The sequence below is a fragment of the Schistocerca cancellata genome, chromosome 3 (assembly GCF_023864275.1).
Source record: "Schistocerca cancellata isolate TAMUIC-IGC-003103 chromosome 3, iqSchCanc2.1, whole genome shotgun sequence".
NCBI lineage: Eukaryota > Metazoa > Arthropoda > Insecta > Orthoptera > Acrididae > Schistocerca > Schistocerca cancellata.
This window is the reverse complement of record NC_064628.1, coordinates 241,969,414-241,985,313: the sequence shown is the minus strand read 5'-3', so window position 1 is coordinate 241,985,313 and position 15,900 is coordinate 241,969,414. Positions and strand designations below refer to the sequence as shown.

The window sequence follows — 15,900 nt, the reverse complement described above, 5'->3', positions numbered from 1 at the left end:
CAGTAACATTAAATCCGATAAAGACAATATGAAACGTCTCCAATTGGGAGGTTTCACATAACATCGACGTCGTTGGCAACCTTAGAAATTTGAGAAGTTTCTTGCTTAAACATGTAATTAAGAAAACATAAAAATTATTTCGATAAATCAGGCGATCGCTATCTTATCTGCAAGTGTTCGGTAAATCAATTCGACGAAAATCGTTTTGTCCCCACCTTCGAAAAAAATCGCACATGGGTCACAAGTAAGCGAGGTTAGTGCTTGTACAAAGATACATGGACATCAGTTTTTACTTAGTACTCTCCACCATCCACTGTACAGTGGCTTGCAGATTGAGGTATAACTCCAAATGTAGTGTGATATTACACTAAACCGTCACGTGTAACAGGTCCGCGAAAGGTTTCATAGGTAATAAACTTACAGTTGTTATGGTTCAAATGGCTCTGAGCAATTTGGGACTGAACTTCTGAGGTCATCAGCCCCCTAGAATTTAGAACTACTTAAACCTAACTAACCTAAGGACATCACACACATCCATGCCGGAGGCAGGATTCGAACCAGCGACCGTAGCGGTCGTGTGGTTCCAGACTGTAGCACCTAGAACCGCTCGGCCACCACGGCCGGCTCCAGTTGTTATGAATGGGGCTCATGCGGTGTAGCAAAATAGCCTCTGGAATGGAAATAACCGAAGAGCGACCGCTTTGAGGTTAGGAAGTCCCAGAGACGGACGCTTACATGACTTATTTCCGTAGCAAACGTCACTGGTCAAGAGCCGCGAAACTACTTCTATATGCAAAGAAGTATGAACTATGGTGTACGTATGAAGCAAGCATATGGATTTCACCGCATCAATGTCGTGAGTGCAGCAAGACTCAGGTATCGTCTGTACTCCAAAAACTCTGTACACTACAAGTAATTTAATGGTGTTGTGCATTATTTTAACAAATGGTTAAAATCGTTCTGATCACTAGGGACTTAACATCTGAGGTCATCAGTCCCCTAGACTTGGAACTACTTAAACCTAACTAACCTAAGGACATCATACACATCCATGTCCGAGGCAGGATTCGAACCAGCGACCGTATCGGTCGTACGGTTCCAGACTGTAGCACCTAGAACCGCTCGGCCACACCGGACGACTTCTCAATAGTTTTCGCAATAAGAACTTCACCTTCCCTTCGCGGATTCCCATTTGAGTTCACAGAGCATTTTCGTAACGCCGGCCGGAGTGGCCGAGCGGTTCTAGGCGCTTCAGTCTGGAACCGCGCGACCGCTACGCAGGTTCGAATCATGCATCGGGCATGGATGTGTGTGTTGTCCTTAGGTTAGTTAGGTTTAAGTAGTTCTAAGTTCTAGGGGACTGATGACCTCAGATGTTGAGTCCCATAGTGCTCAGAGCCATTTGAACCATTTTCGTAACAATCGCATGTCGGTCGAATCTACTGGTAAGAAATCAAGCAGCACGCCTCTGAAATGCCTCGACGTCTTAATTTAATCCGAAATAGTGAGTGTCCTATAAACTCTAGCAGTACTCACGAATGCGTCGCACAAATGTTCTTTACACGGTCTATTTCAAAGATGAAGTATACTCTCCTATCTTTCTCCCGATAAACCAAGATCGCACATCGGCTTATTATAAAACGATCTTATGCGATCGTTACATTTCACATCGCTCTGCACCATCACGTCTAGGTATTTAATCGAGTCGCGCGGACTGGTCGCACGGTAAGAGGCGCCATGCCACGGATTGCACAACCTCTCCCGCTTGAGGTTCGATCCCTTCCTCGGGCGTGGGTGTGTGTGTTGTTCTTAGCATAAGTTAGTTTAAGTAGTGTGTAAGTCTAAGGACAGATGACCTCAGCAGTTTGGCCCCTTATGAATTCACACACATCTGAACATTTTTATTTAATCGACGTGTATGTCAAGCAGCACATCACTAGTAACGTATTGGAATATTAGAGCATTTTTCTCCATGCCAACTGCTTTAGCTCACATTTTTCTACATTTAGCGCAAACTACCGTTCGTCATGCGAAATAGCAATTCGGTCTGTGATACCGTAAACTCCAACAGTCACTCAACGAAGACACTTTCCCTTAAACTGCAGCCTTATCAGCAAGCAGTGGCAGACTGCTACTCTTCTTATCCAGTGTTTGGTTTGCTCTATAGTGCGCTCAACTGCGTGGCCATCAGCGCCCGTCCAAATCCCCCATCTTTACACAGTCTAATTGCTACACAGTCGGATCTAACAACTGTCACAAATGATGATGAAATGATGAGGACAACACAAACACCCAGTCCCCAGCCAAAGAAAATCCTCAACCCTGTGATCCAGAGGCAGCACCGCTAGCCACTAGAACACGAGCTGCGGACCCTATCCAGGGTGCAGCTAGAGCATCACCCAGGGGAAATTTTTGCAGTGAACAGTTTTTGGCGGTGGGCTTGTTCTTCGGATTGAGTCTTCGATGAGCTTTAGACTGCTGTTTGACGGTGATAGACATTTTTCGAGGGCTGCTGTACTTGTAACTTTTAATATGACTATGAATCACCGTTGGTAGTAATGCATCGGCATATTCTATTCAGTCAGCTACACCAATGATGTGCGGTACTGCTTTATCTGGAATACGTCTGACTTAAGAACAGAAGCAAGTTGGAATTTTAGTACTTCATTGTAGGCTGTATTTCATGCGAGTTCAGCCTCCTGCTGCAGCTGAAACCGAGGCGCCGTAACCGTCTCACATACCACACACAGCTTGCCTGTCAGCGACGCTGCCTGACAGCGAAAGAACAGTTTTATGACCCGTTTGCTAATCTCGAATGTGGCCCTCGTGCTCTCACAGCCAGCTAGTGGATTCACCTCACAGGAAAAATACACAGACCTGTCACCACGGTATCGAAATGAAATTAAGAAGTGGAGTCATTAGTGTCTGTTTCGGTTAAGGCATACATTCGTGCTTCGCTTGTAACATGAACTGATTTGATAGTCTAATTTGGAAGTGGCTCGTTAACAAACTTACAGAGCAGTTTTAGTAAAAACAGCGGCATAACATTAGCAATTGCGTTGTTTCCTACTGGAACCGTGAATAACATATGGTCGTAAAATTAATATCTGATCAGTCCGTAAATTAGTAATACTCCACGAACGTTTTACACTTTAAGAATATATCGGTTGACCTTACAGTACTGTACTCTTAGTTATTGAAATTTCATTCGCTTATGTGCCAAAGATACACCAGAATAGTTTGTGAAACACTATATGCAATTATACTAAATTTCTCCTTGCACGTCCTAAAGGCGACTAGAGGACAAACATCTCCAAAAACAAAATGGGTGAGACTTTCATAGCTACTGTTTGACGCACTGCCACTTCGTTCTCGTCTAGATAATCTTCTGCCGACGTTTGTTTGGTTATTATTCTAACATTTCGTCGTCAACAGTGCCTGGCATGTCAAAGATTCACACCCAAAGATTCATCCTGCGCCACCAGCTGTAGAGGGGTAAATCTTCGACTGTGCCAGCCACTCGTATTGGCAAAAACGTAAAATAAGTAAATACAAAATCGTCAATCAAACATCGGCTGAAGGTCCTCGGCATACAATGTCTAACTCTTCTCTTTAGTATCTTGTCGTGCATCCAAATTTTATTAAGTGTCTATGTCGGGTCTGAGAAGTATCACGCACTCGTTTACGAGTACTGCTAATTCCTCTATTCTGCAGGAGGCCCCTTCAGAAATTTGCTTAAATAAAATCTGTTTCCCCGCGATCCTTTCTGTTAACCGTGTCTTCAATATAAAGATACAAATATTTGATAGATGTAGCTATGTTTTTTGAATTTGAGATGCTGATGGTCTGGGTTTGTACATCCTTTGGAATGAATTGAAAGACTCCTTTTCCCTTCCACTGTGATCGACTGCTGTCTTATAAAAGTTTTGGAACCTTTCTGAGTAGATGAACGCTTTGCATTTGCCTACACGAGTATGCAGACGATGAACTACACTGTCTTTCGCCAGATTCTTCTACTTCCTTGTTCTCCATTGTGTCATTATACATTTCTATTGCATTTGTTTTTTAGTTGTTCTTGAATTCTCCATAAGAGACGACACAATGTAAGCGAAAGCGAGAAATTCACATTTAAGTTCAGTTCTTTTCTAGCCTAAAGGATCATTGACTTTATACATTAAATGAAATATTCTTTCCTTGCATTTATGGCTCAGTTTACAATATCCAACAGAAAGGAGAGGATAGCCGCAGGCTCTACCTCTGAAGTTTATTACTTGAGTAGGTCACAGTATGCGACTGATTAAAAGTTCGTCCTGCTAGAATTTACTTTGTGTTTAACACTGCTACAATCCAAGGGCTTCTGAAAATGAATTCGTCTGTCTATAGTGAACAGCGTTTACGATTCATATACGCAAAATCTGTGTATACTACAGAAGCAGTAGCACAACGCTGCAGTTCTTAAAGAGGCTTGTAGTGTCATTCGTAGTTCTCTTAGCAGAAGTATAGGCAATCACAAAACTGGACTACGTCTCTACGCAAGCGGTTTCCCAAGACGAAATAACATGAAAAGTTCTCCTTTCTTTTATGTACACCCTCTCTTGATTAAATTTATTTCATTCTCCATCCCTTCCTACAATGTGCTAATCTTTTCATCTGAACGTAATTACTACACCAACAACTTCATACTATGTTTCTCATGTGCTAGTCTGTACTTGTTCCAACAGTTTTCCGCTTTACTGCTCCTTCCATTGCAAAGTTACACTGAAGACCAATCCATTAGGACCACCCGATTAGTAGCGTGTTGATCCACCTGTAGAACGTAATATATCATAGTTATGTGTGACATGGATTCGACAAGTGCTTGGTAGGTTTCCGGAGGTCTGCAGCACCAGATATCAAACGTACGGATCACGCAATTCCCGTAAATAACGAGATGGTGATTCGTGGGCACGGAGCTAATGCCCGATAGCTTCTCAGATATGTTCCATCGGTTCAGATAACGCGAATTTGGTAACCAAGAGATCAATGTGGGTTCATTGCCATACTCCTCAACGCACGATTCCGTCCTTGTACCAAGAGCAGTTGTCTTGCTGGAAGATGTCATGTTGGTGATGACATTACAAATGGCATGATGTAGGTGGTTCACAATATTAACTTGCCCATAGCTGTCATGATGCCTTCAGTTACTACCATAGGCCCTACTAAAGCCCGGGTGAACACACCCCAAGGCACAATACTGGCCCCACAGGCGCGTGTCCGTGGTACAGCGCATATCCCGAGCAGTCGTCCGCCTAGCTGATGCCAAATCTGGACACAACCATCAATCTGGATTAAAAAGAAACATGATTCTTCCGAGCAGGCAAACGCGTTTCATTCCTCCATTGTCCAATCTCGATTATCGTGATCGTAATTGACAATTTCGTTGCGACGATATGGAAACCCGTAGGGGTCGCCTGCTGTGAAGTTCCACGTCCAACAATGGGCACGGTACTGTTCACTGCGAAACACTGGTGTTTCCTGTAGCATTATACTCTTTGGTCAGATCTGCTACTGTGGCCGCCTATCTTGCTTTACAGAGCGGGGAAATTTCCGACCTCCTCGTTTGTGATGAGGCATGGACGTTCAACTCCTTGTCGCGTACTCGTGTTTTCGCCATTCTTCGACCACATTCCTCGGAGGCTCACTACAGCAGCAAGCGAACAGCGGACTAAATTCGCTGTTTCCGAGAGCCTAGTTCAAGGCCTCTGACCGTAAAAAACTGACATTAGTCAAAGTCGCTGATGTATCTGGATTCCCCCATTTTCTGCCCGTAACATCGCTATAACTTATTTCCATTCGTCTCTGTTTTGCTTACATAATTTTCTTACGGCGTCACTTTCTCACAACGCCACTAGGCGGAAATAAATCTTGCGGTGTGGAGTATTCATAGTGTTTTGGCTCATCCCTCAATCTTTCTTTTATAACGTCACATTCAAACTCTCCCAGTTTCTTCCTTTCCTTATTTCCCTTGCTTATGATGGTGTATACTCTCAGAAACCTGTTCAAGTTCATATCGGCTTATGATCAGTTGTTAATGGAAACTTTATTCTAATATTCAGGGTCAGCCGTAACTTCACCGACAATATTTCGGAGGTTTTTAAGAAAAATTATCTACGCACTGTGGAAGTTTCAAAACGATAAAGCAATTATGATTTATTCGGTTTGTAGTCTAATTATCTTTGTTTCTGGAATAATGCCATCACAACTATAAGATAAACTATTAACATGCAATCACCAAAAGTACAACCTCAGACAGAAGATGCAGTTTCTGGTACCTGCCTATGCACAGATGCAAAAGTACTGTGATGTTGCTGTCGCTGCCTGAACACTTCAGCAAATCCTCGTTGTGTCGCTCTTCCGTTGGATGGAATGTGGCCTCTCACGGAGCGCAAATTAGCGAACTCTTCGTCAGTATACATACCCATATTGTTCTGTACCACTGTCAACGTACAAGTAACACTAACGTAAAGATAAGCCCTAGACACCACCGAACAGTACAGAATGCAAGCTCCGTCGCGATATTTGGGTCCTACAGTGTCCATCATTCCCATGGCGCACTCTTACCCTACGAACGGCACTTAAGGTTACATTCCATATCCACCATACACCATATGCGCTTGTGAAATCGAACAATTCATTCGCCAACATCTACGCCTTGACGAATAAGAAGTAATAGGTATTTACTTCTCAATCACCGGCAGCAGCGTCTAAATTAAAATAACGATGGAGACAGCATGCCGGGTTCCGGGGTTCGATTCACGGCGGGGTCAGGGATTTTCTCTGCCTGTGATGGCTGGGTGTTGTGTGATGTCCCTAGGTTAGTTAGGTTTAAGTAGTTCTAAGTTCTAGGGGACTGATAACCATAGCTGTTAAGTCCCATAGTGCTCAGAGCCATTTGAACCATTTGGAGACAGCATGCACTAATGTAGTTCGGCGAAACGCACACAGACTAAAGTTGAAACGTTCTGACGCTTATTTACTCGAGGTGACGGTAGATTATGCTGGTTTCGGTCTCCGAAAATTCAGGTGTTTGAGGTACATTTCGAGGTGCCCCAAGAGGTGGTCGTTGAAGCCTTCCGACCCTACGGCAACGTAGTGTGTCACATCGCGCAAAAGTGGCAGACGTTCACGACATACCACGGGATAAATGGTGTCCAACGGATCAACATCGAATTGTCCAAACATGTCCTATCCTATCTGGTGATAGATGGTGTGCGAGCTATCGTTATGTATGATGGCCAGCTGCAGACACGAGCAGGATGTCGACAACACGGCCATGTTAGGTCCGACTGTCTCCATCATCCCGAGCCACGCGGGGTAGCCGCGCGGTCTTAGGCGCCTTGCCGCGGTTCGATCGGCTCCCCTCGTCGGAGGTTCGAGTCCTCCCTCGTGCATGTGTGTGTGTGTGTTGTCCTTAGCATTAGTTAGTTTAAGTAGTGCGCTCTCTTAGGGTCTCATGACCGCAGCAGTTTGCTCCCATAAGACCTTACCACAAATTTCAAAAATGTTTTAAATGGCTCTGAGCACTATGGGACTTAACTTCTGAGGTCATCAGTCCCCTAGAACTTAGAACTACTTAAACCTAACTAAACTAAGGACATCACACATATCCATGCCCGAGGCAGGATTCGAACCATAGCGGTCGCACGTTTCCAGACTGTAGCGCCTGAACCGCTCGGCCACCCCACAAATTTCCAAATTTCCTGATCCCTACCGGTGACGCAGCTCCCTAACCAGTGATCACTTCTTTACTAGGCATATAAGCCTCAGCTGTGCGCATCCCAGACGCGTCACTTCTGGATGCGCCTATTCTTCCGCCTGCAGTCCCCTTCGGAACCAAGGGTCGTCCATGGCGGCGACGAGGCTAAGGCTCCCCACAGTTCGATGGACGGCCCGCCCAACGCCATGGACATCGAATGAAGTGTGATGACTATATCTGCTTTCCTCCAATCTGCCAAGATGACGGACGACGGATGGTCGCATTCCAACATGGAACAGCACCTCTGAAAGCAACGGTCGCCTCAGAAAAGGAAGAAGCCGAAAGCCCTCCTTCATATGGCATCATAGGTAGTGGACCAGATACAGACAGTGTACACCTTTGGAACGACCTGACGACAGATGTGGCCGCTCCCGATGTTCCATCTGAGGAGCGTCCTTCACTCTACTTGGGATCCCGCCCAACGACGACGGATCCCATGGCGGGAGGTTTCCCAGATGCCACCATGGCAGCGTTACCACCCCTACACCTCGATGGACGCGACAGTCAGCCGCCACGAGTTTCGATTCGCTGAGCTGATGATGTCGACGACACAGCACATTGGGAAGCTAGCCCACAGTAGTAGGGAGATGGCCGCACAAGCCCACTTTTGATATCAAATTGATATACATATTAATTAAATTGATTAATTAATTTCCCCCACCATACCTACCCCCAGTATGAAATCACGTGATTTCCTCATCCGGAACATTGGTCTGCATCCCATCTCCACCCCTCCCTCTCGCCCTCCCCCACCTACCCTATTGGCGGGATTTTCGAATTTTGGTGGGAATTTCGAATGTTAGAGGCAATTTATTTGTCCCAAGCCTAGACGTCCCACACCACCTCTCACCCGGGGATTGGCGGTAAATTAAAAATGGTGGTGCCATTTCCCGAACTCGAACTCCAGTCCTTCTGAACAGAAAGCCAGATGGTTCAAATGGCTCAGAGTACTATGGGACTTAACATCTATGTTCATCAGTCCCCTAGAACTTAGAACTACTTAAACCTAACTAACCTAAGGACAACACACAACACCCAGTCATCACGAGGCAGAGAAAGTCCCTGACCCCGCCGGGAATCGAACCCAGGAACCCGGGCGTGGGAAGCGAGAACGCTACCGCACGACCTCGAGCTGCGGACAGCAGAAAGCCAAAGTGCACTCTCCAACACAAGGAAACTATTCGCATGCTGGAGAGGAAGGTTAGGTTAGTGTACTTTAGTCATTTTGGTTGGGAAACTAAAGTAAAGATCAGACCTAATTACGTAATTAATCATAAGGATCAGTCATAACTACACAAGTACACTCCTGGAAATGGAAAAAAGAACACACTGACACCGGTGTGTCAGACCCACCATTCTTGCTCCGGACACTGCGAGAGGGCTGTACAAGCAATGATCACACGCAAGGCACAGCGGACACTACCAGGAACCGCGGTGTTGGCCGTCGAATGGCGCTAGCTGCGCAGCATTTGTGCACCGCCGCCGTCAGTGTCAGCCAGTTTGCCGTGGCATACGGAGCTCCATCGCAGTCTTTAACACTGGTAGCATGCCGCGACAGCGTGGACGTGAACCGTATGTGCAGTTGACGGACTTTGAGCGAGGGCGTATAGTGGGCATGCGGGAGGCCGGGTGGACGTACCGCCGAATTGCTCAACACGTGAGGCGTGAGGTCTCCACAGTACATCGATGTTGTCGCCAGTGGTCGGCGGAAGGTGCACGTGCCCGTCGACCTGGTACCAGACCGCAGCGACGCACGGATGCACGCCAAGACCGTAGGATCCTACGCAGTGCCGTAGGGGACCGCACCGCCACTTCCCAGCAAATTAGGGACACTGTTGCTCCTGGGGTATCGGCGAGGACCATTCGCAACCGTCTCCATGAAGCTGGGCTACGGTCCCGCACACCGTTAGGCCGTCTTCCGCTCACGCTCCAACATCGTGCAGCCCGCCTCCAGTGGTGTCGCGACAGGCGTGAATGGAGGGACGAATGGAGACGTGTCGTCTTCAGCGATGAGAGTCGCTTCTGCCTTGGTGCCAATGATGGTCGTATGCGTGTCTGGCGCCGTGCAGGTGAGCGCCACAATCAGGACTGCATACGACCGAGGCACACAGGGCCAACACCCGGCATCATGGTGTGGGGAGCGATCTCCTACACTGGCCGTACACCACTGGTGATCGTCGAGGGGACACTGAATAGTGCACGGTACATTCAAACCGTCATCGAACCCATCGTTCTACCATTCCTAGACCGGCAAGGGAACTTGCTGTTCCAACAGGACAATGCACGTCCGCATGTATCCCGTGCCACCCAACGTGCTCTAGAAGGTGTAAGTCAACTACCCTGGCCAGCAAGATCTCCGGATCTGTCCCCCATTGAGCATGCTTGGGACTGGATGAAGCGTCGTCTCACGCGGTCTGCACGTCCAGCACGAACGCTGGTCCAACTGAGGCGCCAGGTGGAAATGGCATGGCAAGCCGTTCCACAGGACTACATCCAGCATCTCTACGATCGTCTCCATGGGAGGATAGCAGCCTGCATTGCTGCGAAAGGTGGATATACACTGTACTAGTGCCGACATTGTGCATGCTCTGTTGCCTGTGTCTATGTGCCTGTGGTTCTGTCAGTGTGATCATGTGATGTATCTGACCCCAGGAATGTGTCAATAAAGTTTCCCCTTCCTGGGACAATGAATTCACGGTGTTCCTATTTCAATTTCCAGGAGTGTATATGCAAGGCGCTACACTAAGTGTGCCTAAAATCGCATTATAGCTCAAAAATTGACGATGCCATGCAACTGGTGTCATCCTGCTGGGAAACAAATTTCACAATACATCTTGAAACTAGCGGCAGACGTACTCAGACTCTACACTTCACCTATAAGCTGGTGGGAAAAAGGCTGGAATGGAAGGTACTATCTTTATTTCATAAAACTACTTCCTTCCACACTATTCTGGTGTCCTAGGAATCCATCGTCAGTGTATATTCACTGCTCGAGGTGCTTATAAACCAACTAGAACGATGTCAGCATACTGCTGTCATGTCTCTTAGGAAATTAATAATTTTATACATCTTTTTTAGGTTACAAATGTACGTACCATCAATCACATTTCCCACATCAGTCGTGCTTATTATTCGTAGTAGTAGTGGTTTTGACAGATATGGCTATGCCTCCCTAGGAAATAGAGTGAGGAAAACACGGCATGATTAGTTTCTATAGTTGATTCATTGAATTACCACCCAAGTCCTGCTGCACGAAAATACACACAAAGATGCAGCAACTTCTTTCAAGGGAGTAAGCACCATGATCAGTAGCCAAAGGAGATGTAATAGTCTTATTGCCGTTTACAGTAGCATCACCAACGCTCTGGTAGCTATCCGCCTGCACAAAGAAATCCTGGTCTGGTGTTAGGTACTTTTCCTCCTTTGTAGGATAATATAGCAAATTTGTCCTAACATCATGTCACTTGAATACACCCTCTGCACACTGTAAAAGGTGATACAAGTGGCATCAGTCCACTCTCCTGCAGAACACCCTCGGAAATGGCTTAAGTCTGATAAACGCATAGATTCTTCATAACATTGCTTGTGAGAACCAACAGTAATTCGGTAACATCTATATTCGACTGCATTTGTGAGAACACAGTTCAGGATTGGGATACATATGTTTCGCCTGCCTTACAATAGCGCCTCTGTATACTACTTATATCCCCTTTCTTGAATCATTTGTTAAGGAAACCCATGCAGTTTACATTGGAGGAGGGATGGTTAAAACTGAACGCAGACAGAGCTTAATTTTTAATCTTTTCTCGCTCTTGAGTGTCCAGGTACCCCCCGTCCACTTCAGTTCCCCGCATTTCATGGTACTTTATTTTTAATTCTGTGTATTCTCAGCAGATTTTTCGCGATTTTATATATTTCGTCGTATTTTCCTCAAATTTACGTAGTTCCCATCAATTTGTCGTAATTTAATACGTTTTCTTTCGATTTTTACCGATTTCACATCACTTTTTCAAATTTTTTGTCTATAGTCTTAATATGTATATAGTCTCATTGCTGGCATACCCATGCATTGTTTGATTTTATATGAGTATATTTGCGTGCCCTGTACACCAGCCAAAAATGGGCTCATGCCACAATCTGCCTACTTCTGTCCACCCCTCGGGGAGTGTCACAGTGTGGTGCGTGGCCCTGTATAACACACACTGATTACAGCCACAGTGGGTGTGGGCAATGTTTCATGCCCGCTGGACATGACTCTCCATCCCAATAGGAGAGCACTTCCACATCGCCACAATGAATCGTCATCGTTCAAGCTCCATATAAACTGGCAATGTTCATAGACATCATTTACTGCTGATATCGACATTGTCCTCCTCCAAGAAGTTACCATCACACTGTCTAGGCGACCCACACCTCCCACACCTCTGACTGCTGATGTCGACACTGACCTCCTCCAAGAACTGATCATCGCTGATTTCTACCCTCCCACTGGCTACGTGGCCCACGTTTCCCATGCCTCTGACACCAGTAATGGAGAGGCCATCCTCCTCCATGCACGGCTCCCACTGAAGATGTAGTGTGCCTTTTTAATGCTAGGAGTATCACCCTCACGCTGTTCGGCATCCGCATTGTAATTTTTTCTTCTTATCTATCTACGTAATTCTGTAGCTCTCAATTCGTTCGAGCAATCAATCATTCATGATAGGAAACACAGTCATAGCTCAGTCACTCAAAATGATTCTGAAATTTTACTTGTTAGAATGAAATCAGGCGACGATTCTTCTTCTCTGCAGGCTCGTGCTTTGCGGCAATCTGCTAATCTGTACAAATAAAATGCCTCGTAATTTTGGGAGCGTTGTATAATCAGTCGGGAAACCTCAGATCAAGCGGATATTTGGCTTTGATGAAGTTTAACCTTCCGAAGAAGTAATGGAGCTCTTGGATTATTAAATGCAGGTTCGTATCCAGTCTTTCGGAAGTCCCTTCTGATTAACAACTACGCAATATATCAATAAATATCATTAATTCCCAAATGTCACATACACACCTTTTTTTGAAGGAGCAATATATATATATTTCCTTTTTAATCGTACAGTTCGTATCAGTTATCTTCTGTGATAAATCTCAATAATCAAATTACAGTTCTTCCAAACCAAGCTCATGCTAATCGGCACGAAGACAAACTCGGAAGCTTCCTTTCTTTTTTTCTAACAACCACCAGAGAGAGTACTACAAAGAATACTTATGCGCTCATGGCATAGGTATTGTATGAATTACTTTTCGCATGGATTCTGCGAGTATGAAGATAGAAAATTAGTAAAAGTGATTAAAGGGTAGAATTGTATCAGAATAATTCATCGAATATAAAGAGATATTACAGCATCATAAGGTCATATGCACCATACAGCTCCAGTCTCTGTGGCGAACGACACTCCTTCTTTGCTATCGAGGCAACGTAATATTTTGAAGGTCCCCTTGATGATTTTGTCCCCAGTACCTGATAGCCTCCCCTTGAATTTTACAAGGGTTTTAGCTATATGTTGGCACCTACTTGGACGTCCATCTGATGTCAACTGATGACCCCCAACAACGATGATCCTAGCTATCTTCCTTGATGGGGACATCCGGCCTGTGTGGCCGTGCGGTTCTAGGCGCTTCAGTCCGGAACCGCGTGACCACTACGGTCGCAGGTTCGAATTCTGCCTCGGGCATGGATGTGTGTAATGTCCTTAGGTTAGTTACGTTTAAGTAGTTCTAAGTTCTAGATGACTGATGACCACAGATTTTAAGTCCCATAGTGCTCAGAGCCATTTGAACAATTTTTGATGCGGACATTACACTGGTTCCTAAACTGCACAGGCGACTATGGATTTATTATCACCAGCTCATCATTCTACTAAACAGTGACATGAAAATTTTCAAATATTTGCTGGCATCACGACAGAAGAAGCTCGCCTCCCTGTATCAGATCTTCCTGGTGACAAAAATATTCCTACTGCCCTTTGCATGAGTGTACTCGCCAGGTCGCGACATCTGCCTGGTCCATTAGCTTTGCTTGACTTCAGTCAGGCATTCGACCATGTCGATCACACCTTTTTGATGGTGATCCTCGAAATATGGGTTTTCCGGGTCTTACAGTAACAGTGGTAATGCGCCTCTTCAGCGGCGCGACTTGAATAATTATAATGGACGCCTCACTGTGCCTCTAGTTATCGAGCGCTCTGTCCGACAAGGATGCCCATTTTCCACGATACTGTATGATTTGCCATTAGAAAACCTACTTTGGGGACTTCTCCAACGCCTAGTGGGCCTGTCACTCACTGCACGGAAACAGTGTTGCTACAGCTATCTCATACTCTACCTATGCAGTAAAGATGACGTCTGCACAGCTCTGGCATCGGAGGCGACATATAGTGAGGCATCAGGCAGTTCTCTTAACGTATCCAAATCGCAGATTCTGCTCACTGGAGAGGGCCTACCTGAGAGACGTGTCACTCCTCTGAGAGTGGCCACCACCGTCCGCTGTTTGGGCATTGGTTTTACGAATGATATTCATCATTCAGCGTCAACAAAAAGGAGACACCTTCTCCAAACAATCAGAACTGGTCCCTTTGATCGTCCACTTAGATCTCTCGACACTGTGTGGCGTGTGTAAAGCATAAGTGTCCACCATGCCACTCGTATCCCTCAAGTGGTGCAAGTGTTCTTGGTCCCATTGTTGATGACGATGAGAACCTTTGTCTGTACCAAGAAGCTAATCATAGTTGAATATTCTTCCCTTGCTCCCTCATGGAAGTGTGGTAATGTTGGCTTATTCCAAGCGCCAGACAAAGTTAAAGCACCTTTTGTTAGGTCTCAGCTGAAAGTCTGGCGCTGTTGCCCAGTGAGCCTCACTGGAATGCTTTTACATGAATATGCTTCGGACTCCATGTCACCCCAGTCATGTTATCAGACATTCCAGCCTCTTTTATCACTTGTGATATTTCTTTCTGGAATTAAGTTGCATCCTCTAATCCTTACAACTCTCACAAATACTCGAGGCCAAGACTGTACGCAACGCATTACAAATGAATCAGTCCCCAAGTCCCCAGCTCATATGGTTCCATGTGTGGAAAGTGGTGCTTTCAGACTTTCTCGACACCAGCTTCCAATCTAACTAGTATATCACCATCAATGGGAAACAGGTCAACCAGTTTCGTTTGCACCACATCCACCACGCCGACACATCCCTCTGTGTTCAGTGTGGTGTGGACGACACAAACGCCCACCGATTTTCATGTGGTCCGTTGTTCTGACGTGTTGATGCTCACGCAGCGTATCTTGGCTTTCCTTACTCGACATACACCTGCTCAGATCACTTTCCAGATGCTTTCACTCCCGGACGTGGTTCATTACCCTGCAACGAAAACTAACATTGTGAATTTGATACGCAGCCATACAGTCCACTACCTTTTTGGCGCAACAAAAAATCGGAACTGGATTATTGGACTACCTTGATAATTGTCACTGTGCATTTCTTCACAGCCTCAGAAACAAGCAGTTCTTTTCAAATTTTCTATGGAGCATCTTTCTTGATCTGCCTTCCAGCTGAAACGTCCAAGCCATGAAATGCTGATGTTTATTTTGCTGACATTATGCTCTGAATGAACTATAAACGGAGTCAACATAAAAATTTCGAGAAGACACGTCTGGATGTTCCACCATTCGAAGGGACGAGAGGCTCTCGGAATTTCAGTTAAAAAAAAGGAAAAAAAATACATCTTTCATTTTCATCGTCCCCCTGTGTTCTCTTCGCATAGTTTCTTCCTTTCTTACCCCCCTTTTAGTAATAGGTTAGTTGCTTTGGGATATGCATAGATAGACGCCAATGCCTGAAGAGGTGCAATTCTTTTTTTCTTAGGACACAAGTGACGGTGGCAAGTACATCATTCGCCTGTAGTCCTCTTTCCCTTCCAGAGGAGGAAAAAAGGGATTAGCGTAGATGGCTGTCATATAGATGACCTGATTTTAAAAAAAAATAAAAAAGAAGAGGTAGAGTCTTTAAAACTACATAAGAAAAGTGGTCAGAGCATCTTCCTAGTAAGCAAGAGACCCGGGTTCGAATC

General features: G+C 45.5%; 1 protein-coding gene across 1 annotated transcript in view; it reads right to left on the bottom strand.

Annotated features, from left to right (window-relative positions):
* LOC126176243 (ATP-dependent translocase ABCB1-like) overlaps positions 1-15,900 on the bottom strand; it is a 315,891-nt gene that overhangs the window by 126,016 nt on the left and 173,975 nt on the right. The gene's annotated exons all lie outside the window — the stretch shown is intronic.